At 39.2% G+C, this 25770-nt stretch overlaps 1 long non-coding RNA gene across 1 annotated transcript in view; it reads right to left on the minus strand.

Annotated features, from left to right (window-relative positions):
• Positions 1-25770, minus strand: part of LOC138920405 (uncharacterized) — a 275283-nt gene that overhangs the window by 138054 nt on the left and 111459 nt on the right. The window contains exon 2 of the long non-coding RNA XR_011431527.1: positions 13028-13156. This is a non-coding gene — a long non-coding RNA (uncharacterized lncRNA). The remainder of the gene's footprint in view (positions 1-13027; positions 13157-25770) is intronic.

The raw sequence follows: 25770 nt of genomic DNA on the forward strand, positions 1-25770 counted from the left end.
GTAACCCTGCCTTGGAAGTGACAAGTCCCATTCCCATCATTTTAATGCTCCTTTCTTCTCCTCCCACCCCAGTGCAGGGAGTGGAGGGGTTACAGGGGTGCAGATATAGAGGCTGGAGGAAGAGCAAACACTGAAAGGAAAGTCTGCAGTCTTGCCCCAGTGAAAAGGGGTGAATAGAAGCAAGGCAACAAGGACATCAAATGGCCAAAATCCTTTATGGGAGTTTAGTGTAGGGACACATAGAAGGCGAAGAACAGATATTCATTGACTGTAACAACCAAATTTCAGAACCTCGAATTGACTGTGCCAGGATTAGGTCACATATCATTTGAGTTGCATGGACACAGAGGACCACACTGGACCAAAATTGTTCCTATTGAAGTTAATTTGACTTTCTGAATTATTCACATGGTAATTAAGTTCACTTGGATTTTAATTGCATAAGATATTGTTTTAAAGACAAAATCCTTTTTTCTTTATAATTCATGAATTGTGGGATTCCCACCCCCTCCCATAAGATTCTTTGAAGTCTTATCCTAAAATACTTTCTTGAGTTAGAAAAAGAAGAAAAGAAAACATCTAATAAAATTTTCTCTCTTGAACCACAATTAACTTAGGATACAGTATGCTTAACAGATATCTCTAAGGAAAAGATGGTTTTATTTTGTTTCACGCAAAGTGCTATTGGCATTGGCAGATTTGTGTAACTTAACTCTCTATAGCTAATTAAATGAATATCATGACAAAAAGTATGTATATGCAAAAGAATAAAAGGCTACAGTGAATGTGGGCAGCTCTCAGCCTGGCTATCCTCTCTGTTCTCAGTCCCTCTATCTCTCTCTCTCTCTCTCCCCACCTCCACCTCTATTTCTACCTCTAAAGGCATCTCTATCTGATTCCTTACTTGTTTCTGATTGGTCACTTCTCTCCCCATCTTGTAGTGTAATTCTAGAGGCAGCCAATAAAATGGGCTCACCTCATGACGAGCTGACCTACTGAACCCTATCATTCTTCCAGGTTACCTGCTGGGTTTGGGCTGCCTTAAGTCTGAAGCACACTCCTGATCTAATTAAGACCTTCTCTGCACAAAGACCAAACCAGTCGTGCTCCCATGAACTATGGGCTGTTGACAAGCACTTAAAACTAGAAAGGGATGCTGAGTAACTGACAAATTCAGCCAACACAATCATTATTATCTTTCATTTTTCCATGATCGAAAATAGAAGCTGAAAACCTACAAAGATTCTAGGCTTCAAAAATTCCTAATAAACTGCAGAAATCCTGGGCTTTGGTTTATTTTGCAGGACTTCAGGATGAGTCAAACCAATGGATATTTAGTAAGCATCTATTTCTTCCCAGTACTTTGCTGCATGTTCTAAGACATCCAGAAACATGACAGAACTTCAGAACTGGACAAGAGCTTAGGAATTCTTCTTCATGCTATAAATGAGAAAAACGGAGACTTGGAAAAGTTAGATTTATTTAGAAGACCTGGCTCTTGCCTTAGAGAACTTCTAGAGCTAATTCACCATACAAGATACATTATAAATTTATTTAGGCTTGATGCAGCTAAAAGCAAACAAACAACACCTGAGCACACTTTAACTAATTGTTACATTGACAAACACAGCCTTCGAATTCTATAGGAATTCAGGGAAGGGAAAAATTACTTTAAGGTGGCCCAGCCTGAGCCCTGTGAGAAGGAGAGAACTGCGAATGGTGGCGAAGCCACCACCTCCAGCATCAAAGAAGATCTGTGGGAGAAGATGCATTGGGCAACAGAAGAAGGGCAAGGCTAGATGGGTGGGGTCACATGTTGAACAGCTTTCCACGTCAGACCAAAGAGTTTGCAATTCATCAAAAAAATTAATCTATTAATCCCAAAACAAGTCATTATAAGTTTGAAGCAGGAAATAAATATCATGAAAATGGCATTTCACAAAAGGAGATCCAACATAGCATGGTAGCTAAGAGCATGGGTTTTGGATCCAGGCAGCCTGGGTTCGAATTCTGGCTCCAACACTTAGTTGCTCTGTGACCTGCACAAGTCATGTAACCACAGTGTCCTCATCTGTAAAATGGGAATTATAATAGTACCTAGCTCACAGGACTATCTGTAGACTGAACGAGTTAATATCTATAGCATATTTAGAGTAAATACTTGCTCTTATGCACAATGTTATTATGACCCCAGATATCATTGTGGGGAGATCCTGCTCACAGAAAGATTAGTTTGACGGCTTCTGGCATAAACCAGAAAGCAGATGATGAGGTGTGAATTTAGGACTATGAGGTAAAAAATCCTAGGCAGTATACCAAAGGAGGGATGAGGACGTGATAACTCAGCAGGTCTAGGGGCTGAAATACAGTGAAGAGTTAAAATGAACCCATGATCCTGAGAATACACTGGATTCACCAAAATTAGCAACTTTGGAGGAATAAATGTTCAGCATGATAAAATGTATGTTTTCACAACTTTGGAGTGAAAATATCCTTTAACATGACTTATACAAGGCACCCAACCCCATAAAGACTCAGATTCCACCACTTCTCATTCTCTCTCACAGTCTCCCACTCTCAGGGTTCAGTACTGCTTGGGTCTCTTAATTCCCGACTTGCACATCCAACAACTCTCTCATCAAAAATTTTCTAGATGTGCTTTTTTGCCTCCCAACTCACCTTGCTCGTTCCATTTCCCTGAAGTTCCCACCATACCTGGGGGAATCTATATTATGGGTGTCAGAATAGCCACATACGGTTTCACAACACTTGATTGCACCATGACCCAGCATTGAGACTTAAAATCCCTTCTCAACGTCCCTTTGTTTGGTGGTGAGACTGCAGTGTATACAAGCATGAGGCAAGATGTGAAGACGGAGGCCTTCTTACCACCAAGCACAAGAGTTGGAGCACGAGCTACTACCCTGATCTTCCCCTCCATTCATCCTAGGGATCCCCTTCTGAAGTCCTTCTTTCAAAATAAATCATTAAGATATGGGGCACAACCAGGGCTCTGTGGGGATCAAAGGAGGGTACAAAGATTGAATCTGCCTACCACCCTTTTCCTATTTAAGGGCCAGTCTCCCATAGACCTTCACTCTCTTCATATTTCTCTCTTCTCCTCTCTCCCTACTTACTGAATTTATTCTTATATACTTAGAAATAGATGTGTGAATCTAGAACAAAATGAAAAAAATTTAGAAACACCTAGTTCAAACTTTTCATTTTTATGGATTATGAAATACAGATCCAAAAATGTTTAAGTGACTTTCTCAAGCTCCAAGAACATTCTATATTCATCACACTTTTGAAAACAGCTTATTATCCTCTATTACTCAGAATCTAGTGCATACTGGCACCATAAACTTACTATATGCCATCTCAAATTATCTCACAACAGCCTCATGAAGCAGATATTATTATTCCCTTTTTACAAATAAGGAGTCTGAAGCTCAGAGAGGTGATATATCTATCAATAGTCACTCAACTAGTAAGTAGTGGAGACAAGTTTTAAACCTAGGTCTTCCAAATCTCTTTTGCTGCTATATTGAATTTCTACCACATCTAGTGCCAGGACTTGGCTGGAAATGGGTTCAATGTCTACATACTATTTTCTCTTGTATTAGTACATTATTCAGGACACTTGTTAATTTGTGTAATTTTTCATTTATTGTCATTGTCAGCAAGTAAAATGAGACTGCCTGGACACCTGCCATCCTCTCCAATGGATCTCATCTCTTTTACAATCCTCCCATTCTTTGCTGGAATTCCTGTTGGCATTCATTAAGCATGCTTTTGGCTACAGGTAACAGATGATCCAGCTCTCAGAGGCTTGAACCATGAGGATATCTGAATTAGGCAAGATCACAAAGACTGCTTTGGGTTCAAAGATTGATGAGAACAATTCAGAATTGGCCAACGTTGTTTCATTTTACTACTCTTTTCACTTACTACTAAATTGGCAAAAAATTAAAAAGATGCACATGAGTCCTGGGACACAAGTTAGTGATTCTCTCATGCCTCCCTTCTTTCTCAAGAATGTGTCTAAATTTGGTGTCAAAGGATGGAGTCAATATAAGGAATCCGCAAAGTCCTAGGAGCTCGGAGCTGCACGCACACTGCCTTTAATACCATTTAGCTGGGAAAGAGGGTAGTCTCAGCCTAAAATGATTTGCCCTAGTGTCATATAATGAAATTCTTGCTGCCCCAGTTATTTTTTTCCATGTTCAATTTCTCGCTGCACCACATCAAACCTACAACATCTTGTCAATGACCAACCACGGAGTGAGTTAGGAGCTCAACAATGTTTTCCAAAATCCAAGCTCTCGACAAAACAAGCTTTTTACAAAATTAAGCTCCATCAACCTCCATATATAAGCTCTTTGTTTTCTTTTTCGTCACTTCAAGGTCACAAGTTAGCCCCTACAGATCCAGTCAGCACATCATCCTAACAGCACAACAAGCAGGGAAAAACAGGAAAGGAAAACAAATTTGCTCTTGCAAATCCTTGCATTTTTATCTGAACCCAGGAAAATATTTCACAAATGCTCCATAGCAGACCTCCTACTGACAGGTTATTGGTCAGAACTGAGTCACATGACCACTCCTGTATGCAAGGGTGGCTGGGAAAGTGAAAATCTGGCAAAAGGGAAAGGGAGCACCATGACCAACTTAGACCAAGGCTGATTCAGTCCTTGGGACAGGGCACTTTGCGTCTCTGACCAAAATGCAGGTTTGGTTAACAAGGAAGTAGAGCCAAAAGGCTATTGGTTGGACACTAACAATGTCTGCCATAGAGACACTCCATATAGCATGTCTAACAACATTTTTTGCATGACTTATGACGTGGAAAGAGAACCTGAGTGTTTATATGATGTTAAATTGGGTAAAAGCTTATCCTGTCAAACGTTTTCTCTTGATCCAGCTTTGCAAAGCAACCAAACTCTCTCCTGTTTTTGTGTGTTTTGTTATTTCTTTTCAAATCTCCAAGAGGTCTACAATTTTATTGCCCAATTTTGTACTTCACTGTGAGTCATTCTGCCGGTTACCACTATAAAAGTCTTTGTAATCAAATTCCCAGCAAAAACAAAAACAAAATCCAAACTTTAAGAAAGTCTAATACCTGATGTCATCTCTTACCCCTCATTCTTTTTTTTTTAATCCATTAATCAATTTGTTTCTTTCCTTCTTTCCTTTTCTTTTGCTAGGAAAGATTCACCCTGAGCTAACATCTGTTGCCAATCTTCCTCTTTTTTTTCTCTCCCCAAACCCCAGTACTTGGTTGTATATTCCACTTGTAAGTCCTTCTAGTTCTTCTGTGTGAGCCACGACCACAGCATGGCTACTAACAGATGAGTTTACCCCTCATTCTTAAGCTAAATAATTGACAGCTCTTGTACCAAGCCTGCAGGCGATGAGTCTTCTAGAGGCTTTCCTATAGCAGTGGACAAATCTCTAATTCAAATCAACCAAGCACAACTATGGCTGGAATCCATCCTTTTCTTAAAGCTTATGTTATTGAACAATTTTTCTCTGTGAAACTTACTTTGATCTTTAAACCCTTATTTTTCCTGCTAATCAACTGCAACCCAATATGAATTCCCCAATACTTATTTGCTTCCTCTCTTCTTTCTTCTCTAAATGAATTTAAAGAATAAGTGATTTTTGTCATTTCCTTTTTTTTCTTTCTCCCCAAAGCCCCCCAGTACATAGTTGTATATTCTAGCTGTAGGTGCTTCCAGTTGTGCTATGTGGAACCCCTTCTCAGCATGGCTTGATGAGTGGTGCTAGGTCCAAACTGGCAAAACCCTGGGCCACCAAAGTGGAATGTGTGAATTTAACCACTGGGCCATGGGGCTGGCCCCTGTCATTTCTGACTTTATCTAATCTTATCATTTTTTCCTCTTTTTTCTCTCTTCCCACTACTTCTCAATTATTCTGAGTATTCAATGCTCCTTCCTTAATTGAGACCTCTCCTTATTCAAAACTCACTTGTACACAGACTGCAAGCCATAAGTTCAAAATTAGTGGATTTTCATTTTAGTCACCATGATTTATAGCAAATATTATACCTACAAAGTGTCATGACTTTTTCTTGTCTGCATCTCTATACAAACATTTAAGGCAAGCCCTTAAAATTATGGAGTTGGACATAAAAGAAGGGCATAGGAAAGAACTCTGTAAAACTTATGAGGAATGAGGCCTGATAAATGTCAATCAATTAAACAGAACTGATAATTAATAATTTAAGATGTAATAAAAGTGAGATTTGTATCAGTTAGCTGTGAGTAACAGAGACCTTCAAAATATAGTAGCTGAATGTAGATATTTATTTCTCTCCCACTGCTTATAGCTCATTGACTACAACTTGGTCAGGTGGCCAAAGGGAGTTTACAAGGAAGGCTAAGAAACTAGTCCTTTAGCCCAGTGTCACTGTGCTCAGTTAGCTGAAGGGAAGGTGTCAGGAGAGGCTAGGAAATATATAGTCCTTCTGTCTGATGGCTGTCCTTAGCTAAAAATTTGCAAGTGGTTACTTAAGAAGAAGGGAAGAATGGATGTAGGGAGATAACTGGCAATCTCTGATGCATCACTGTGTCTCTATCAATGAACATAAGACATATTTTAAGTGCTTCTTCATAGTTTTACTCTGATGTGCATCCTTCTAATGCAGGGCAATATGGCTCCCAAGGGGGTGAAACTGATTCTTGGAAGAGGGGCAGCAGGGAAAAAATTCTTATTGTGTATAAAACACAGAAGTACATACAATACATAACAGATATACAAGAGAACCGTGGTATTAAAATTTCAAGGGGGAGGGTTTTAGGAGAAAAACGTCTCAAAAAGGTCTTTGAGTAGTAGTAGGGGGAAGGATGCTGAAAAAAAGTTGAGAAACATTGTTCTAACCTAACACGAAAGTTTTCATAAACACATCTCAGGGTTGGACAAGGAAACGTGTCTTTTGGAAAAGTTTCTTTTCAGTATTCTACAGGTTACACAATGCAGTCAATAGAAAGGACCTGCAATTTCCAATCGGACTGACCATTCTTTCAACAATTATTTTTGAGTACATATTATATGAAAAAATACGCTGGGTGCTGGGGACACAGCCAAGAATGGAACAGACCCTCCCACTTTCATGGGGCATACAGGTTGTTGAAGAAGGCCAGGCATTGGACACTGGGTACTGCATTGATGGCAGATCACAACGTCAAGTGTCCAAGGCATCTATACTCAGCTTCTGAAATTAAATCTCCTTCACCACTTCCTTTCCAAGTGATGTGGGAAAATTCTTACCTTCTACAGGCCACAGTTTCTACCTCTAATAACATTTTTGTGAGGATTCAAGATGAGGTTGAATATATTATGACTATGTCTGACACATACCAGGGGCATAAGAAAATGGTATTACTCATATTATTATCTGGTGGTTTCCTCTTACATATTTTGGCTGAATCCATGTTTTTCTCCTATCTTAAACTGCTTACAATTGTTTTATGTAAGGCCGTTTATGTAAGGTGTTTTCTGTAAGGCTGGATGTCTTCATTCCTAGGTTCTTAAATCAAGTTTTGGAATAATTTATTTTGTATGCTTGTTTGTGTGTCATCTCCTAGGTCTCTCAACCTTCTCAGTAATGTACTGTAGTATGACTTAAACATATTTTTTTCCTAATAGATGGGAAGGATCCTATAACTCTTTAAATATATTTCCTTGCTTTCTGTCAAGGTGCCATATCTTATCATCTTATCTATTTGATGCCAGTAGTTTGCCTCTCCCCTACTGAAATCACCTCCATTCATCTTCCTCCTGAAATTTCAAAGATTTGACACAACTGCAAGATACATAAACACATAGAGAATAAGAAACCACGGGGACTGTTTACTCAGAGATTGGAATCCACTCTTCTTCCTGCCCTACTCCCACTCGTCTGGCACTTCTGTCACGGAAATCTTCTCTTCCCATAGCTGGTGTGTTCAGAACAGAGGTTGGGATCACTCCCTCATTTCAGGTACCCTCTTGCTTCTTCCTATGACATTACACGCAGAACTGGCACTATCTCCACAGACTTCTCTCAAAGTCAGCCTCAATCAAAGGCCTTAAACTTCTCTGCTTCTTTACTATTTAAGAACTGGGTTTTTTTAGATCTCTCACTCCCTACTAAGGATTCACCCTTCCATTAAAACTGCTCCCAATTAAAATCTCCTTATTCACTCTTCATCCACTTTTACCTTGTCCCTTTGCAGTCTTCAGCTGGTGCTTGTGGTCTTCAGAACAGCATCCTTGTTTTTGTCACAGAAGAAGATGAGTTATTAGCAAAAAGAACAACTGACATCTATAGAGTGCTGACTCTGGTCCAGGCACTATGCTAAGAACTTTACATTTTTTATCCTTTATCGTCTTCCTAACCCCTTGATGAGGAAATATGCCCCAAAGTGCTAGCTCTGGAGTCTAACTCTGAGGGTTGAATTTCAGCTCTACCACTTACTATCTACAAGACTCTGGATGAAGCATCTAACCTTTCTGTACTTCAATTTTCTTTTCTATAAAATGAGGATAATGATAGTACCTACTTCATAGGATTGTTATTAAACATTAAAGTCTACTGCATGTAAAACACTTAGAACAAGGCCTGAGCAAACCAATTTTAATTATTGGCAGTATTACTATGCCTATTTTACATATGAGAAAAATAAGGCACAAAGAAATGTCATAACTTGCCCAGGTCACCTAGCTGTTGGTTATTGCCAGAGCAGGCAGTCTGGTCTGTAATGTGTGCTGCCAGAAGGAATTAAGGAACTAAACCATATAACTTCAGAGAGACAGTGAAAGAATCCAACTGTGTAGTCGAGGCTAGACATTTAATGGTGTGGCACAGAAAGTGCCAGGAGAGGCATTACGCGTCTGAACAGTAGGAAGCCTCTTTATGAGTATCTAACTCATAAGTTATCTCCCTCCTACAAAAAACCAGAGAAATAGAAAAGCCCTCCCACAGAGGGACACAGAGAACAACACAGTTTTATAAGGTATGTGGAATAATGCTGTATACTCAGAAATCCTAATTTGCACAGATTTGTGCAGTATCAAACAAGAACAAAAATAGCTTAATCCATACAAATACATTAATCTATTCAACACGTATTTACTGAGTGCCTACTATGTACCAGGTAAGGTTCAGAATGTTGGAGACACAGCAGGAAAACAGCCCTTGCTGTCATGAAGCCTAAATTTAGGGGGGCAATGAACAATTTGAGATAGTAATAGAGTCATGGATGAAATAAAAAAGGTTAATATGATATAAAAAATTTTATTTAAAAAAAGTATTATTCCTTAAATGTCAAGGTAGAAACAGAATTCTCTACAGTGAATGCATATAACTGTTCTGAGCCAAGGTGTTGACTAGTATCACATGGACCGATGTGGATTAGCACAGAATCAAGAAACCATAGGAAACAGGACCTCTAGACAGAAATAGTAGTAGAAAGACATTTTCCTTAGCTTCTCTTAATAAGAAGTGCCCTACTCTGAAGTTATCTGTATATATGCCTGTGTTTAAGTTGTCTAGAACACTGTATGTGGGAGCTTTCTCAACAGATCTTTTTTTGTGACTTTATAAAATCTGTAATTAAAATAGCCCCTTCAGATACTATCTGATTGTATTAGAACAGGACAGGGCTAACTGACAGTTATGGTTGCAGACATGGATTGTGGAGGAGATAAATCCCAATAAGCAGCCCTTTCTACACAATGATATCTGAGCAGGGACTTGGGCTCTGTTGTCCATCACACCTTTCCCAGCTTACTCTCCATCTTGTGACCCTCTCCTGCACAGTCTTTGACCTATGATTTCCACAAAGTACACTAGAAACCCTGAAGCTCCCATATTCCTCTAAGAACTCCAAGAACCCTCTAAGAACTCAGCTTATTTCTACCTCTCCTGTAAGGGCACTTCCTGCTTTATAACATGGTCACTGTGTACTCATCCTTCACATTCCTAAGGTTGGAATCCTGTTTCATTTATCTGAGTCCACACAGCACCAGGCACAATGCCTTAAACAGGGCAAGTTACATCTGTAGAATGTAGTGCTCTTTCTGCTTTAAAAGAAGAAGGCAAAATAGGAATTAATTCAAAATTAATCAAAGGCCAAAACATAAAAGCTAAAGCCATAAAACTCTTAGAAGAAAATATAGGGGAAAAGCTTCATGATATTGAATCTGGCAATGATTTCTTGACTATGACACCAAAAGTACAGGCAATAAAAGAAAAAAACAGATAAACTGAAAAAATAGATAATTATATCAAAATTAAAAACTTTCGTGCATGAAAGACACCATGTGAATAGGCAACCCACTGAATGGAATTAAATTTTGTAAATCATATGTCTGATAGAGATTAATATCCAGAATATATTTTTAAAAGTCTTACAATTCAACAAAAGAACAAATAAAACAATTTAAAAATAGACAAAGGACTTGAATAGATATTTCTCTAAATTAGATATACTAATGGCCAATAAGTACATAAAAACATGCTCAATATCACTAATAATTAGGGAAATACAAATCAAAACCACAATGAGATACCACCCATACCCATTTGGATGGCTATTAAAAAAAAAAAAAAACCGAAAATAACAATTGTTGGCAAGGATGTGGAGAAATTGGAACCTTTGTGCGCTACTGGTAGGAATGTAAAATGATCAGCCTCTATGGAAAACAGTATGGCAGTTTCCAAAAAAATTAAAAACAGAACTACCCTCTAATCCAGCAATTCCACACATGGGTATGTACCCAAAGAATTGAAAGCAGGGACTTAAACAGATATTTATACAGCCGTGTTCACAGCAGTATCATTCACAATAGCCAATAGGTGGAAGCAACCCAAGTGTCCATCCATGGATGAATGGATAAACAAAATGTGGTATATACATACAATGGAATATTATTCAGTTTTTTAAAAGGGACGAAATTCTGACACGTGCTACAACATGGATGAATCTTGAACACATTATGATAAGTGAAATAAGCCAGTCATAAAAGGACAAATACTAGATGATGCCATTCATATGAGGTACCTAGACTAGAAGGATGGCTGCAGGGAGTGGGAAGAGGAAGGGAGAAATGGGGAGTTACCATTGAACGGGTATAGAGTTTCAGCTTTGCAAAGTGAAAAAAGTTCCGGGGATGGATGATGATTCACATTCACAAGAATGTGAATGTACTTATTGTCACTGAACTGTACACTTAAAAATGGTTAAGACGGTAAATTTTATGTGTATTTTACTATTAAAAAAAGAACTAAAAAGAAGGTGAAGAAGGCCAAGAGGAACGAGAGGGGGAGGAAGAGGAGGAAGAGGAACAGCAACAATAAGAATGAACACAATCTGTATCTGTATCACTGTCTGGAGAAAGCTGACAATTCTTCCCCTACTGCTTCCTTCCCCATGAACCCCCTCTTCCCTTATTTATTTTCATCAGCTTGTGACCCTGGTACTTCTGCCGGAGAAATGGAATGGATATTAATTTGGAAGGATACTGATGTTAAAGTTTTCATGATAAAAAGATCAGTGAATGTTATATACTTACATTTTCTCTCCCCTCTCTCATTTTCTCTTTCCCTTTCCCTACACACACACAGACACGCACAGGGACACTCTCACCCTTGATATTATTCAGATAGGTGGATAATTTTGTTCACTTTGAACCCAATCTAATAATACTATCTTCTCCAAAAATCCAAAGTAAATGGGATTAATCATAAAATTATTATAAACTCCTGCTAGAAAGAACCAATTCAGTTACACAGATCAAACTCCTCGTATACACAGCAATTCAACAAAAAAAAAAAACAAAGAAAATGGCCAGTTTTGTGAGAAAAGATGCTGTTAGGATAGAAGGAACTTAAGGTTGCTGGGGGCAAAAAATATTGGCCCCTCAAATCTCTCTCTGGGGCTTTAATAATTCCAAGTATGGCATATTTTTCAGATTGTTTCAGAAAGAACAGCTGATATTTAACCAATCTGGGTAAAAGTGTGCCCAATTACTTCTGTGGTTATTTGTGGTTTGTTACGACATTCTCCAATCTATTTATTGTTTCACAAACCAACCAAACCAGGCTGTCTCTGGGGATTTTCTAGAGTGCTTTCCCTATGTGCTTCATGTTTTCATTCAGACCATAAGGGAAACAAGTTTCTTTGGTCCCTTTAGGCCCAAACATTCCAACAACACTGAGACCAGACCACTTTCTCAAGGCCTTGTCATAATGGAGCTGTGAGGGCAGCTTCCATCCTGGCCTTTCATCTTATTGCAGCCATTTTAGAGCCACTGTGGTTGATCACAGCCTGCCCGGTGTTTGACCAGATCCTACTGAATCCTTGCTTTGGTATATGGCCAAAAAACGTCCAACAAGGGTAACTTACTGTTAGTTTAAATGATCCCAGTCAAGCACCCTCTGGGATCTGTTTTTAGACTCTGCCTCTAAAGCCTCTAAATCCTTGGAAGCAGAGGAAAAACCAGGAAGGCTTTTCTCCACTGGGTCTTCCCTCAAAAATATCATCAAGAGGAGGAAAAGTGATGTGAAAGTAGGCATTGCTGGCCTCATTTTACAGATGAGAAGTTTGAGAATAGGAGCAATGAAGAGGAATGACAGTTCAGGAAACTGTCTGAGAACGAGAACCCAGACTCTAGGCTCGGTCATGACCAAGATCAAATTCTAGCTGTCACTCGCCAGCTGTGTGAACTTTGGCAAGTTACTTAAACTCTCTGACTCAGTTTTCGCATCTATAAAATAATATTATGTTAATAATACATATTTCACCAAATGGCTGTGAAAAAGAAAGTACTAATCACAATGCCCAGCACATAGATAAAGCCAATTAATGTTAACTGTTAGTATAATTATTACAATTATCATGGTCATTAAGAGACTTACACTATCTCTTAGCTATTGCAAAGCTAATATATTTATGCATCAGTATAGTTGTTCTCAGTTATGCTGCAATAACAGATAACTCCTAAAATCTCAGTGGCTTACCACAAAGGATGTTTTCTAATTCTTGCAACATGGTCATGGTGGCCAGCTGTGGCTCTCCTCTAAATCATCTTCATTCTGTGACCCAGATGGATGAAGCAACACCCTTGGAACCACTGCCTAGAGTTGTGGCTGAGGGAAAAAAGAACAGAGTAAAGTCTAAACTGGATTTTTATAACTTTTGCCCAGAAATGCCGTGTGCTACTTCCACTCATATTCCATTGGCCAAAGCAAGTCCAACCTCAATATCGTGGAGAAGTATTTCCTCCACCTTGTAGGGAAGCAGAGAGGGTTAACAGTAATAAATCCACCTCATTAGAAGAGCCCACATCAAAGCTCTAAGGTTCTTTCCACTACACCACTCCATCCTTCAGTAAATTAAAGTTTATGAGATTGCTTTTCTGTAAAGCTAAATTTGTGAAAACGAAAGACAAAATTTTTAAAAGAGAGACAGTGGGACTCTTGCTCTTTTTCTGTGTGCTATTTTCTCTTTAAATTTACGCTGATGTCATTTTGCTGTCATGTAAAGAAGATGAAGTAACCAGAGGCATGCGTTTGCAGAAGGCTTGCTGCCCTCCTGGGTCCCCTGCTGCTTGGTAAGTCCCATTCTCTTGACACCACAGGCTAACAGGTGGTCACTGTCTGAGAAAGATGTCAAAGGGGCATTCTCCCATTAAATTCAACCTGCCATTTCACTTTTCAGTAACTTGAGGTCCTTCCACAAAGAAAGAGACTGGCAAGACCATCAGCCCTATCCTTTGAGTCTCTGTTCACAAATAAACTCAGGAAATAAACTGAGTTGCAGTTTTTAACGCATTCTACAGAATCATAAAAGATTAGCATGAACAGGACACTCCAGTTCAGGACTCAACTCAACATCAAATCAGAAACACTTCTTTCACATTGCCAGTAGAATTGAATGCTTGAGTACTTTTCAGCAATCCTGTCTCAGCTTGAATGCTTTCACCAATGAGAAACTCACTACTTCAGAGGCAAGTAATTCCACTACTGGAACGATATGACTTTTAGAAGGATTCTCCTCATGTTAAGCTAAAATCTGGCTAGGCACAGATTTCAACCCTTTGTCCTAACTCTGCATTCCTGTGGAACATAGAAAACCATAGCATCATCCCAAGAAAGACTTTTCAATACTTGAAGGAGGTCCTTGGAGCCTCTTGTTGGCCCTCTCTCTCACCTCCCAAAATTTTTCATATGACAGGGATTGCAGAGCCCTCCATACCTATTTTGCCAATCTGACTATAAGATATCCAGTGAAAAACTCAAACTTTTTAATCAGAGGCAAATATATCTCTAAACCACTGACAAGGAGGGTTGAAATAGGAAGATTAGGGAAATCTATAAAGCTTGAGAATATCATTTATTGTTCTATTTGTATTCAACTAATAAATAGTAATGAGATCCTCTCAGAAATACTCAGTGGTAAAAGAGGGAAGAGGAGAAAGACTGAATTTTACATTACATATTCATCAACGCATTCCACAATATTAAAAAGAGCGTTGTGTTTTTTGAGATTGCCTCATTACAAATTCTATCAGGAAGGCCTGCCTTTGAATTGTCTTTCAGAAGTAGATACAAACAGGAGAAAACAGTTTTTCCCGGATCCTCGTAGGATCAACAAGCTGCAAACGTAAACAGCTACATGTGTGGGATGGAGAACTGATTTTCCACCCTCAACAGTGAAGCAAGTTCACTCTCATGGGGAAGAGAATTTTCATTTGGAACATCCACTGATCTTGTAAGCCACAGTCACAAAACGAGGAACAAGGATAAAGAGAATTAATTAGCTTTCCTTAATTTGAAGCGGGTATTACCAAGGGTCTATGGCAAGTTCACTTTGCATATAGAGCTCTCTCCTCACCAGATAACTGCCCAGCTTGCTTCCTCCCTTGCTTCAGGCCTCTGCTCAAATGCCATCTCCTCAGTCAAACTGTCCCCTGATTCCTCTATGTAAAATTCCATCCATCCTTGGAAAACAGTATGGAGGTTTCTCAAAAAATTATGACCCGGTAATTCCACTTCTGGGTATTTATCTGAAGAAAACAAAAATGCTAATTTAAAAAGATATATGCACCCCCATGTTCACTGCAGCATTATTTACAACATCGAAGATAGGGAAACGATCTAAGTGCCCATCAATGTGTGTGTGTGTGTGTGTAATATAATGGAATATTTTATATATATATAATATATGTAATGGAATATTACTCAGCCATAAAAAATGAAATTTTGCCATTTGCAACAACATAGATGGACCTCGAGAACATTATACTAAGTGAAATATGTCAGACAGAGGAAGACAAATACTGTATGATTTCACTTATATGTAGAATCTAAAAAAATTTAAGAAAATAAAAACAAAACCAAGCTCACTGATACAGAGAACAGATTGGTGATTGCCAGAGGTTGGGTGGTGGCGGGAGGAATGGGTGAATTGTTCCTGTTTTTTTTAGTTTAAGTAAGTTGAATAAAAAACATAATTACACAAAATAAAATTGCAACCCCCTCCTACTGAGCCTCCATCTCCTCTCCCTGCTTTAGTTCAGCACAGAACTTATCACCATCTAACATAGGCTGTTTTTCTGATTACTCCCTTTATCATGTCTCCTCCCACCAGAACATTAGTTCCAGGAGGGCAGGGGTTTTCTCACATTTTCATTGTCATATCCCTAGTGCCCAGAACAGTACCTGTAACTCAGTATCTGGTTTCTAGATTTTTTAAAAATGACAAAAATTATCTACTTTCCTAGTGGAGCATACATTCTAGTGGAGGAGATGGATAACAAAAAAGCCGATAAAATAAGCAAGTGAGGAGGGTGATGTGATGGTAAATAAATGGGGTGGTCAGGGAAGGCTTCTTGGAAGTGGTTTCATTTGAGCAGTGATGGGAAGGATGAGATGGCCACGTGGATAGAGATAGTAGAAGAGGATCCAGGCAAAGCTACCTCAAGCACGATGCCCTGAAGACAGAACAAGCTGGCTGAAGAAGGGAAAGTGAGCCAAGGGGCCTGGAGTGTTGTGATCTGGAGAAAAGGGGGTAAAGTTGGAGAGACAGAAGCCCAATCCTGTAATGCTTTCTTCATGCATCCCCATTATGAACCATAGTGTGGGTCAACAAAGTCCCGTCTACACCTGCTTTGAACACCATTTCTTAGGCTCTCTAAGCTCCTTCTCATTATTCCATTATTGTCGGCAGAAATGTCACTTCATCAAGGAGACTTTCTCTGGAGTTGTACACGTGTGCGCACACACACAGATATGCACACATAAACCAGCCAGTCTCATACACTTAATCTTGTTTTATGTCCTTGATAGCATCTATATCACTATCTGAAATTTTCTTTTGTAATATTTGTTTATTGTCAGGCACCCCCCCCCCATCACTACCTAGAATGTAACCCCTATGAGAGGAAGGACCTTTCTGTCTTATTCTGTATTCCCAGTGCTTGGCAAATGATAGGTGCTCAAAATTATTAAATGAATGTCTTAAGTCATTGTCTCTCAGAAGCAGACTCTGAGGCAGAGACTTGTGCTCAGTAAGTTTACAGAGAGTGGTCTGGGGGAAAACATGTGTAACAGAGTGAGGGGAGCAGAACTGGACAGAGAGGCGAGTTAAACTGTCACTCAGATGCAGTTGAGCTAGAATAGCCCTTCAGAGATGCTCCCGATGGAGACTCAATGGGGATCAGCATTGTAGTTTCACATAGACCAGTCATTGTAAGTGGGCTGCCCCCAGGGAGGGGTGGGAATTAATTTTAGGCAAGGCAGCTTCCCTCAGCCAGGGCAAATTGTGAAGAAGCCCTCATCTGGGACAACTGGGGAATTGAGAGCCTTAGTTCTGAAAGGGGACTCTGGGCAGCACATCATAGCACCCACTACAATAAATGAACAAGGAGCGAACGCTTCCTTACTATCTAAACTTGTGTTAAAGCATCTCTAATCTAGTTGACCACATCAATATAGTCTTATCAACCCTATCATGTGGCAAATCCCTCTATTCATTTTAACAACATTGTGTGCAAACATATACATAACCATAAAATTACCTCTATCCTAGAAGATTTTTAAGTCTGTGTTTATGTCACAAGTAGTTCTAGCCATTTCTATTATCCTATTTCATTTTAGCTCTTGAAAATAAAGAAATTTCTTTTATAAGAACATCACAAACATTTTTATGATGATTTTAGAGTCAGGAATGAACCTGTTTAGGGTTTTATCTCCATCAACAGAGAAAGCCCTATAGATACTAATGAATTCTTTAGTATCATTTTATTCAGTGTCTCCTTATTACCTAGCTATTTTCTCGCCTTTAGCCAAAACAAAAATTCAATTGATCCTTCAGTTCCTCTGCTTTCTCTTGGAAACTGATATGTGAACCTTTTACATTGTTCCATAGAATACTGAACTGGGGCAAGTCATCTACTGAAAAGTACGGCAGGTAAATATGGAGCTGATATATAATAGTCATTTTACTAGAAATGTCCAGGTGTCAGGGAGCCAGATATGGGCAAACAGTTTCATCTCATGTTTCAGAGAGTTGTTTTCATGCCCAACCTTGAAGCGCAAATAGAGGAATCTGTGACTAAAATGATCCAGGATTATAATTTTTTCTTCTTTTAAATCTTCCTTTTAAAAATGCTAATGTGTATCAGAGTAATTAGAAAGCACAGGGAACTGTTTTCACGTTCAAGTTGGGAAATCAGTTTCCCTACTGTACAAATTTGCCCAACATCCTCTTCTACCCCCACCAGACGGTGCCAGGCACTGGGTTTCTGACTAGACAGAGACTCTGAAGTCATCCAAACATCGGACCAGGAAGATGAGAACCATCTGAGCAAGTCACAAACAGGAAGAGGGCAGTCCTGAGTAATTTCCTCAGTATGAGACTGTTTTCCTGAACCAGCTGGGGCATGGTGCAGGGGTGGCTTGGTCTGGTTTAAAACATTAAGAAACAGAGTGGTCACTGACTATAAAATTGACCACCGTGAACGTAAATTAATGTAGCCACCATGGAAACAGTATGGACGTTCCTCAACAAATTAAAAATAGAACTAGCATATGACCCAGAAATTCTGGTTCTGGGTATAAATCTAAAGAAGATGAAAGCACTATCTCAAAGAGATATTCGCACCCCCATGTTCACCGCAGCATTACTGATAACAGCCAGGACATGGAAACAACCTAAGTGCCCATCGACAGATGAATGGATAAAGAAAACGTGGCGTATATATACACAATGGAATATTATTCAGCCTTAAAAGTCCTGTCATTTGCAAGAACATAGATGAACACTGAGGGCATTATGCTAAGTGAAACAAGTCAGACAGAAAGACAAATACTGTATGATCTCACTTATATGTGGAATCTAAAAATGCGAAGTCATAAAAATGGAGAACATATTGGTAGTTTCCAGGGGTAGGGGATAGGGGGTGGAGGAAATGAGTGAAGGTGATCACAGGGTACCAACTTTCAGCTATAAGATAAACAAGTTCTGATCATGTAATGTACAGCATAGTGACTATAGTTAACAATACTGTATTGTATATTTGAAAGTTGCTAAGAGAGTAGATTTTAAAAGTTCTTATCACATGCAAAAAATTTGTAACTTCATGAGGTGATGGATGTGTTAACTAAACTTATTGTAGTAATCATTTTGCAATATATACTTACATAAAATCACTATATTATACGCCTTAAACTTACACAATGTTATATGTCAATTATATCTCAATAAAGCTGGATGGATATAAATAACAAAATTGACTACCTTAAAATGACTAGGAAAAATGTGACCTATGTCATGAACCGTAGTGACTAATGGTAGGAGAGGAAATGGTCTACTTGTGGCATACAGAATGTGTTTCTGCCAAATCCATTTTCATCCCATGCACAGGCATGAAGACTAGCTGACCTGGGTCTCAACACACCATCCTAACATCCTTAGGTCAGCTTCCACCTCTAACAGTGATAAACTTCATCATGTTCATCCATCAATATGTCTGGGTACCAGCTGAACTGAACCTTGTCCACAAACATTATTAGCTGTTTGCTAAAATAAGAGAGGAGTAAGTGGGAAAGAAAGAAAATGTGAAGTGGGAAAAGGAGGAAGAAATTTGATTAGGGAGTTTTACTGAGTTTGATGACACATAACTTGGAAGCAAGGAGCATTCCTAGGTCTGACGCACATGTAAATAGGGGAATTCTTCCAGACAAGCTTCTTTACAGAGGTGGAGTAAGTTATTGCCTACATAATATGTGTTTAAGGGTGTGGGAAAGCTCACTACTCTCTAGAATACTTTTCCACTCAATGAATAATATCAGAAGTACCAGATTTTGAGTTTTGTGCCTTTAGGGTGGTGGTAAAAGAAAGAGGAGTTCAGGTGACAGTGATCAATTTTTTCTCCCTCACAATTTTGCCTGGGACAAAGCCTGCCTGCTTTTGGTTGTAAGCCAATTTTATGGATAGATGTTTGCTCCTGAAAGGAACCTTACTGATGAGCTGATAGAATTTTCACATTCTGCGAGTGAACAACGGGGTGAGGGAAGAGCCAGAGAGACCAGATGATATGCTCACATTATTTAACAGGACAGAGACAGAGATGCATCTAGATAGGGTGTTGTAACACTAGCCTAAGGACTAGCACTCCCTCTGATCCTTCTGTAAGATTCTGTTTCCATAGGACTGATATGTGTAGATGTGTGAAAAGACATAAGATGATAGAACATCAAACTCAGTGCTGTATTTAAACGATTCTCAGTGCCTTAGTTCATAGGGTTAGATCACAAATGCTCAACTTAGTAGAAGTTGGATGTGATGTGAAAAAAAAACCATAATGCGGCGTTACATTTGGAAATTCTACAAACTTCTATTTTTTATGTATTACAAACTACAGAAAGAACAACTGGACAACATCTTCACGGCTGGTGGGAGCACAGAGAACCTGAATTCTTTTTTTTTTTTTTTCTTAATAGGGTAAAGAAAAGAACTGAACCAATTCCCCCTCTCCTCACTCAAGGACAAATTAGAATCTCAGTTGGGCATGCTTTGGGCATTTATCAAAAGTGGGCATGGGTTCAAAACACCAGACTAAAGCCTAGTTCTGACACAGCTAAGGTCATAAGGTCATAGGTGGAATGTTCTTAAAGTTTCACTTTATTTATTGAGCAAATGCCTAATCTCTTTATTTGTAGCTGACTGCACCCAAAATATGTGTATATACAGAGAGAAAAGTGTAAAACTATTTCCACTGTTCAGAAAACAACTAGAAGGACTTAGCTTTTCTTAGGAAGCTCCACAGCATCATTTCTATATGCAAAAGCCCGTAGAAATTTTATTAAGACTGCTATAGAATAAACTCTGAAGTTCTTACCACGGCTTTCCAGGCTGTCTGTGGTCAGATCTCTCACTTTTTCCTTACCACTGTCTCCTTGCTCATTCTGCCTCTGCCATGCTCGCTTTCTATCACTCAAACATTCCAACCTTCTACTTGCCCCAGGGCCTTTGCATTTGACATCCCCTCTCCCTCTTCCCCAGATCTTCGAATGGCCCTGTCTCCTAAGTTAGGTATGGGCTTATATAACATTTCCTCAAAGTGGCTTTCCTGATAAGCTAATCTAAAGTGGAGTGCTCCAATCATTTCGCCATTTTCTTTTCTTCAAAGCTTTTACTACCTTGTGAAATTATTTATTTCTTTGTTTCTTTATGTGCTTATTGATTATCCTTCCGGTAAGCTTCATGAGGACAGGGACCTTATTTCTATTTTCATTGCTATATCCCTAGCCCCAGCACAGCACCAGGCCCACAGTAGCCACTCATTAAAAATCTACTGAATAACTGGTTCAATACGTCAATTAACATGGCAGTAATTTCCACTCCTTATTCTCCCTTCCAAGGACACAAAATAGTACAGACCAGAGATATCATAGACCTAGGTACTGGTAGGTATCAGGTGCACTCATAAGAGAAAGCATCTACTGAGAGCCTTCTCTGTCAGGCAGACACACATTTTCCAAGCCTCACTAAAACCCTATGGGATGGGTATTTTTATTATTCATTCTATCTTACAAACGAGAAAACCGAGATAGGAGAACTTAAGAAACTTGCTCAAAGTTATGTATTTAGCAGATGGCGGAGCCCAGATTTGAACCAAGGCAGTCTGATTGCACTTAAGAACTATCTTTACTCAACTTCCTCATTTGTGCTTCAGGTTCAGTGCTCCATCGGTTTACCCTAATTCTAAAACCACCTGGAGCTTAATTTGCTGTACTCTGAAAGGTGGACTTTTTAGAAAATACCCTAAACCATCCTATGGGACATTACTCTTCTATTTCTTAATGCCATAAAAACAAAAATATTTTATCTCGGCTGCCTGAAGTCTGGGATCATCTGAGCTTTACTGTGGAAGGCAAATATTTTTAAACTTTTATTTGCCGTTCTCTACTGTGATACCTCATTTTATAGTAATCTGCATCCCTGCGTAAACAAACGCTTTATGACACAAGGAAGAGAACTTTCTGTAAAGGGACAAAGACAGGAAAAAAACAGAATCTAGCTTTTGTTTCTGAACTTGAGGGTTCTGCTTTGACAATACAAATCAAGCAATCAACTTAAAAGCATTCTGAAAAATCCTTGCAGGTAAAGGATCCGTACTCTTCAAACTTCCAAATCTTACTTCAAGACTTGGTTTTCCCCTGTCTGGCAGGTAAGTTATTTTCAGAGTGAGTAAAGGAGCTAAGAGGTAGGGAATTTGTTTCCCCTTTTATTTTAGTGAGTGTGTTACTGGTCGTAGTTGTGAAACACTTTTGAATTGGGATCTTCACCCAAGCTTATCGAAATGCCAGGTTATGCCTGGGTGGCGCACATATAAAGCCTCCCACTGGAGAAATTAAGCTGTCCAAGTCCCTTCGGAGGGAGTTACTCTTCTAAGTGCTGGATTAAAGGTCCAAGAGATTGGATTTTGAATTTATCAGAGCAATAAAAGTAAAATTTCAGTCCCCTAATAAATTTAAAGGAAATCCTTGGACCACATATTGTTCCCCTTTAAGCAGGCAGTCTATGTGAAATGTTTTATTGTAAAATAAATCAATAAATACCTTGAAACAACCAAAGTAGTATATATGCTTACATAATTCCCCTTAGTTTTGAAACCTCTTTTTCTATATAAATATAATTATTTTTAAAAAATCAAATAAAAAGCATCTCTGGTGTACTACTAAACACATCAACAAATCCAAAATAAATAACTGGAGGAATGGCCTAATTTTATTTGATAGTTCATAGAATGAACAAATTCCAACCAGGATGGTTTTTGTTAACCAGCAGACCCTGGTTAATCTCAATGGGAATCTCTTTTTAAGTTGATGAGTCTAATGTACATGAAGTTCAGTTGAAGATGGTTAAAGACTTTTAGATATAAAGTTGTCTATGTAAGCATTATTATTACATGCATTCCCACAGTGACAAAGTGTTCAGGCAAAGATGGACTGGAGGTGAGGAGGGAAGGGGTGAAAGGGAGGAAGAAGAAGGAAAAGGAAAGGAAAGGAAAGAGCAGGGAAATAAGAGAAGGACGAAAGATGAAAAGAGAAAAATCACATTTTGCCTTTGACAGATGGCTCAAGAGCATTTTGGTTTGGGATTTTGTTTTTTGGTTTTTGTTTTTGTCTACAGAAGGTAAATTGCCTTTGGATTTGGAATCTTTGTACTCAACAATCGTACATTACTGAAAGATGGCCTGTGCAAATGTTTTGGGCTTAAGGGTATAAATAAACACATGCTGTACACTGTAGAAGACGATGTGCACAGCCTTGTATTTTTCTTTCAGACTTCAAATATCTTCACCATCTTCAAAATAGTATTCAAATAGTACCCACGCTGTTTGGGATCGCTCTTGCATTTGCTAATAGCTCAGAGTCCTGGCCACAGCAAGTGGATAAAAACCTAGATAATTGATCCTATTCTTGTTGCCTGGATGAAGCTAACAAAGTTTCTGAATCCAGACCCAGGGGAACATTACTACCACTAAAACTTAGCGTCTACAAATTGTAGTCCACAGAATCTAAGATCCATGTGATGGTAATCAGTTTCCTAGTGGGGGAAAGTTTGCATGATCCATTAAGTGTGAAAAACTTGGGTTTCCACAAAATGCAAGTCCAATCACATGACTCTTCATGAAGGGCATATTTATGCCAAGTTTCCCAAATCTTTCTTTTTTCTTTTTGTGCAGAGTGTCCTGAGGCTAGTGTCCCACGGAACGTACTTTAGGACACACTAGTCTAGACTTCCTACTTCACCTCCTTCACTGAACAATCTCTATTTTCTTTCAGGGGTAACCTGGCTACAAAATGAGGAGACAAGCTTCATTTTGATTAAAATTAGATGATTTGAGGAGAATAAAAAGCTTTTTTTAAATTATTTTAACATTTTAATAACCCCCCGAGTTCCAGAAGGAGCTGAAATCACCCTCACTGTAGCAGAAAAATTAGACCCTGGGAAAGTATTGCAGCATAATATCAAAATAAACCAAGGCTCAGCAACTACTTGCTGCATGGCCCTGGGTAAGATCTGACCATCTCTGAGCCTCTAATTTTCCTTTCTAATGTGAGGGTAATGATGCATTGTACTAAGATTAAATAAAATAGTGTGTGGAAAAGCACCTTTCCTGGGGTCGGCCTCAGAGGTGATATACCATTGAAGTTCTATTTCCCTTTTTCTTTCTTCCCTTAGCAAATACCCTACTCTTGAAGCCCAAAATGAACATTTTAGGAAAACTGATGAAGTAAATAAACATCACTATTTAGTGCCAAAAAACAACCTTGAGAAACTCTCTTTGGCATTCCGGTCTGGGTGGAGCAGATACACAGGTTGGATTCCACTCAGAGATGATGAAGCTTCTAGACAATTCCTCCTGAGACTCCCTTCTGGAAAGGATTTCTGTCAAAATCCACAGAGATCAATCTCATCCCAAAGGTCAACGTGTTTTTCACCTCCTGTCTAGACTATTCCAATGTTTGCGACCTGGACCTCCCATAGGGAGTCGTCCATTGACAGCAGATGACCCAGACGTGACAGCATTGCCTGCTGGTTATGTCAGCCTGCCGCAAGCCCAGCACATCCCAGCGGACGCTCGGCCTTGGCTGCTGTTTTACATCAAGTCCAATTTACGATCTGGGTTCTTGAATTAAATCACTAAGCAGTGATGAGCCTGGATTGCTGGAATGTCTTTTCGTTCCACGTGGCCCGCTGATAACTTGTTGGACACGGAGGTACTGGGACACAATACAGATATCTCTTCATTCAGGTCTGTTTTCAATTCAAATAACTGGCCCCACGTGTGCTTCTAGTTAACTGTGTATGTGTGCCAGTGCCAAGAAGAGTTTGCGTGCAGTCCTTCCTCTCCAGACCAGAGACTGGTGTTCAGGACATCACAAAGGATTAAAGAAGTAAACTGAGCACAGAGAAATTAAAAAAAAAAAAAAAACAGAGGTATGCTAAATTTACTAAAATTTGCTAAAACTAGCACTCTTGCCCCTTCTCCAGCCCATTCCTCAGGCCATTGTCTTGAAATGCTTAGAATTCAAAATACATTCCTGCTTACAAATCCAGAAGGTGACACACTGAGACACTTTTCCAGTAGGGGCGGTATTATCAACATTCTCTATCAGCTCCTCTGATGACCAATATTTCTAGTCTGTTCATTTAAAAAGTCACTGGCAAGGATCTGTGAGAAAGTTCAATTACATAACATTACCCTGTCCTGCTGGGCTTAGGCATGCAGTCTTGGTCAGTGGGGCAAAGGTGGCCTCTTTGCAAAGAAAATTGGTCCTTTCCAGTATTCAGCTTCTATCACTTGACCAAGAATTTAGCTAATGAAGCATTATCTGACCTTTCGAAGACAGGAGGCGGATCTTCTTATCACTTATCAATTTGTCAAACATACAGTTACTTTAATTTAGATGCACATGGCTGTGAGCAACAGCAGCAAAAGAAGAGAAAGTACGTGGACAGTAAGAAAGAGAGCCAAGCAGAATCAGGAAGAAAGGGTCAAAGAGGAGCAGAACACATTTTCCCAGAAAGCCAGAAATGAGAGTGTGTGACAGAGATAAAAAGAGAGAGAGAAAATGTATACTGCTATATTGAATTACCCAATCTGCCACTGCCCTCTCCATCAGCATGGACAAATGAGAGAACATGGAGGCATAAACCAGATCCTCTCCTCCAACCACAAACTTCACTAGCTTAGGGCGCTCAGAGGCCATGGCAATGACTATTTTAAAGGAGTTTTGTAAGCAAATTATGCTCCATTTTTATCTAAGCAACTGCCCAGAGCTTCCTTGATTCGACACAGCTTGTGATAATCCTCTCCTCTGCATTTTTCCTCTTCTTCTCATGAAATACTCTCCCTGAATTTTGGGACAAGATGGGACATCCTACAGAGAACCTTTGAGACTAAGTTTCCATCTAAATGTATGCAGTCTCTATGGGATTAGACAAATTTGCTTTGAGGTAGTCCAGGCACACAGCTCTTTCCCTATCAGAATTATAAGCATGAACTTGCACATTAGTGCATAGGCTATCTTTTGCCCTCTAGCTCTTCCTTGGATAAAACTCAAGAGAGTTAAGAGGTTTCCACATGGGTGTCTTTCCAAACAGGCTGCCATTCTTGATGCATCACCCTCACTTTCCGAAAATGGCACAAAATCCAGCCAGACTCTCCCAAGAAGGAATTATG

The sequence above is a fragment of the Equus caballus genome, chromosome 23, assembly GCF_041296265.1.
Source record: "Equus caballus isolate H_3958 breed thoroughbred chromosome 23, TB-T2T, whole genome shotgun sequence".
Classification (NCBI taxonomy): domain Eukaryota; kingdom Metazoa; phylum Chordata; class Mammalia; order Perissodactyla; family Equidae; genus Equus; species Equus caballus.